The sequence below is a fragment of the Camellia sinensis genome, chromosome 2 (genome assembly GCF_055761805.1).
Source record: "Camellia sinensis isolate YWXY chromosome 2, ASM5576180v1, whole genome shotgun sequence".
Taxonomy (NCBI): domain Eukaryota; kingdom Viridiplantae; phylum Streptophyta; class Magnoliopsida; order Ericales; family Theaceae; genus Camellia; species Camellia sinensis.
Genome location: NC_138962.1, coordinates 25,137,364 through 25,141,482, shown reverse-complemented (window position 1 = coordinate 25,141,482; position 4,119 = coordinate 25,137,364).

Below are 4,119 nucleotides of genomic sequence, written 5' to 3'. Positions count from 1 at the left end.
GAACTGAAGGTCCTACTGCTGCCCCTGCTAGGGTGCACGATGGGACTGGCATCTCGAAAGGAATCTGAAAAGGGCAGTTTATGAGAATACATTAGTCGTGGTGTATATAAGTGCAATGAATGTGCCGTGAACAGTGTATATGATTGCAATGAATGTACCGTGAGCAGTAACTGACCGCAGTGTATGTATGTCATGGGCAGATGTATGGGAACAGTGTATCGATGCAATATTTTAGTGCAATGTGTCAAATCAGTGTACTGTGGAACAGTTGCAGTGCTAATGTGTTAGCAGAAAAACTTCATGATGTGAATTGTAAATTGTAGAGATTACCGGGATCCTATAGAGGCTGAGCAGATCCAGGCGCGTTTGTACCATCTTTGTCAAGGAAGCCACTAGCTCAATGGCATGCCCTGTGTACTCTATGGGTGCCTGCAAGTGCATTGAAGGGATTAGTATTCTATAAAGCATAATTGAAATGAAAGTAAATATGCAAAATGTAGAGTTTGGTACATATCGGAGATGGGGCCTCGAACTCCAACAAGTGCGTAACCAGCTGGTGGAGGCTTAATAGGGATCTGGCAAGTCTCCCCAGAACGTCTCCGATAAGTCACTGAGGTAGGAAGCTCTGGCCATTCCAGCCCCTGTCTCTGCCTCTTCCCAGAATCTCTCATCCTACAAGACCTGGTCGCCCTGGCTTCTCTGCCTCTCTCTCTCATAGCTGGAGCTCTCGCTCCCTCACCTCCGCGAACGTCGGTCAAAGATGGCATCAGATGAGTTTGGATGAAGGTCGTGTAGTCACCCTCTGTACTAAAGTAATTTGTCTCCAACCCTACCATAAACTCGATCACCTCCTTAGCAGAAAGCCTATATGTCTCTCTCATCGATACTGGAGGTGTTATCGATACGAACGGAGTAGGCAGTCCTAAAATCTGGTGTGTAAATCGCTCGCTCAAGAACCAAGCACGGCAGATCGGGCCGTCGAGGAGAATGTGATAGTGAGAGATGACCCGTGCTGTGTCGTACTGGTCTCGGAGCCCTAATGGTATCGCATCCCATGGCTGCCATGTGATATGAGAATAAGAAAATGAACAGATGATTAGTCGTTGTCAGTTGACTAATGTATGTATCAAGTTGCTTGAAAAACGGGATGGCTTTGTTTTGGAATTACCTCGTGCGCCGTGACCATGTCGAAGTACTGTTGGAAGAACATGAAGTTCTCCCGAGTCCTACGACGGAGCTGCCCGTCGTACACCCCAGAAAATGGGACTGGCGCTGGGGTTTTCTCTATAGGCTCTGGAGCAAGAGCCGAGAAGTATGCGTGCACCCACAACTGCAGGGAAATGTGATCAATGCAGTGTATAAGCAGATATAGAAAATGCAAAGTAGAAAGCATGCAGCGTATAAGCAGATATAGAGAATGCAGAACATAAAGTACATGTGTTGAACAAGTGTAAAGCAGGAAATGCTAAGCAGGAAATGTAAAGTGAAAAGGGGAAATTAAGCTGTGTACCTCTTAAGCCCACCAGTAGCCGCCGATCAAGGTCCCGCTCATCCGAGAGGTTGAGCTCATGTATCCATACAATGTGGTGAGACCGGCTCCGCCCCAGTCGTAGAACTGAACTCGCTGGAGTACCACCAATGTGCTCAGGAAGTATAGGCCCACGGTATTCCACCTTTTCAAAAACAAGGTGGCACCGAAAAGGAATATGAGGAAGCCCCTGGCATACTGCTCTGCTGCCTTGAACGTCTCAGGCTTAGTCCCCCTATACTACTCCTCGAGCCAGCTATATCAGACCATGCCCGTCCAGAGTGTCGGTAGGTGTGCCTCGAGTAATGCAGTCCATACAGCCTCTCACTCTCCCATGTCAGGGTCGAGAGGGATCAGATCACCCCCTACGCCTAAGCCGGTGATCATGGCAAAGTCGTAGGGAGTTATTGTTATCTCCCCTGTGGTGGAGAAGTGGAAGGAGTTGGTGGTATCCTACCACCTCTCCACAAGAGCCCCTAAGAGAGGGCGGCTCGCTACGACCCGCATCAAGCTGGAGCAAAACAGACCGAAGCCAGTCCCGTCGATGATGTCGTGGACCCTGGCTGGGAGCTCGTCATACCAGTCCCAGGCTGTCGTCGTGCCATAGCCTCTGAAGGAGCGGGATCCGTCCTGTAGTAATGCATGAGATGCAGTCAAACCCAGTACAATTGCAAGTACAGTTGAATGCAAAGTAGGTACAAATGAAGTACAGTTAAATGTGAAGCAACAATGTATGAAATATAGTTAGATCAAGGCATGTGATACAATCAGATTAAAACAGTGCAAGAAATGCAAATAATTAAAAGTAGTACTGCAGAAAAGTGGAGTTCGTACCTCTACGGCTATAGCCGATAAGTGAGACGTAGGCTCTCTCAGCAAGAGGTCGTCTGGTACGTCCTCGGCAAAATTAGTGAAGGCCTTGATGCCTTCCGCAACAGGTACTATGTGTGTCTCGAGGTGATACCTCGCCGGATCAAAAGGGCGTATGCTCGATGGTAATGGTTGAGGCTCGACCTCCGGCTTAGCCGTAAAGTCCGCTGCAAACTCTACCGGGGAAAGCGCGGGGAAGGCCCCGTCATGTGGGATATCATCTGTCATCTGAAATAGATGCAAAATGAGCAAAAATGAGGAAAAATGCGAGAAATGGTGAAACTTTGAACAAAGTAAACCCTAGGGGAGAGGAAAAAGTCAAAGCAAGTCAAAACCCGAGAAAAGTGAACTAACCTTGGGTGAAACTCGAGGGGAATGAGCCTTGAACAATGGAAATGACGGAAGAAGTGTCGAAATCAAATTCTGATCGGTTTAAATCGAAGAGAACAAGAGGGTTTTCGCGAAGAAAATGTTTTTAGGGTGTTAAGAAACGCGTAGAACGCACAGATCTAAGGAGAAGGAGAACCTAGAGAGCAAAGGAGAGCAATTTCGTGCAAGAGGTTGTGAGGAAATGAAGTGGTTTTGTGTGTACTTAAAGAACCACGGCTAAAAAGACCAAACTGCCCAGATCTGCCATCGATGGCCTGCAGTGGCACATCGATGGCCGGCACCTCTTTATTGTTGGCTGACAGTGGCCACTGATGGCCGGCAGGGGGCCGGCAGCCTCCCATGATGGCCGGCGTCCTTGCACCAGCTCCCTATGTCCCTTTGGCTCATATGTGTGTCCTTGGATCCCAAGAAATGCAAGTTGTGCTCAAAGTTTGATTCAAAATGCCTTCGCGGAAGCCCAGAATCACGTTCACAGTACGCGAGGGTCATCACCCATCAACACAAACAAGGTGTATCCTTTTTAACATATTGCAACTCTCCAAGAGGTAAATCGGGAGTTGTCTTTGAGTCGACTTTGCCAAATATGCTTTTGTCGTTGCATAGAATGTGCATTGCTTTCATCGTTGCATGGAGCATGCATTTTGAATTGTTGCATTGAATATGCATTACCATGTTTACATAGGGCATGTATGCTACATTGAATATGCCTCGTTGATCATCTTGTGTAGAATATGCTTCTATTTTCGTTTCATGCATGTTGTGCATTGAGCATGCCTCAAACATCATGTTGTGATCATTCGTCTCGCGTGAGACATGCATTGTATTGCATTGCACCTTTCGAGTTTTTTTCTTGTGCATGCATGATATTGTATGTACAGTTCATTCAGAGGAATCCCGGGTAACACCATTCCTCTCCCGCATCTCATTGGTTAGAGATATTCAGGTACGCCCGATGTCTACACTGACATTTCGTTGGTTAGAAACACTAGGGTACGCCCGGTGTTTACACTGGCACCCTGTTAGAAGTTTTGGGATGTGTTCCGTTGTTTATACCACCCTTCGATGCTTGTACTGCTTCCTTTCCCTCTCTCGCGTGTGATACGCTGAGAGGTGTTTCCTTTCCCTCTCTCACATGCGATGCGCTGAGAGGTGTTTCATTTCCCTCTCTCGTGTGTGATGCACTGAGAGGTGTTTCATTTCCCTCTCTCACGTGTGATGCACTGAGAGGTGTTTCCTTTCCCACTCTTGCATGTGATACACTGAGGGGTGTTTCCTTTCCCTCTCTCACGTATGATACGCTGAGAGGTGTTTCCTTTCCCTCTCTCGCGTGT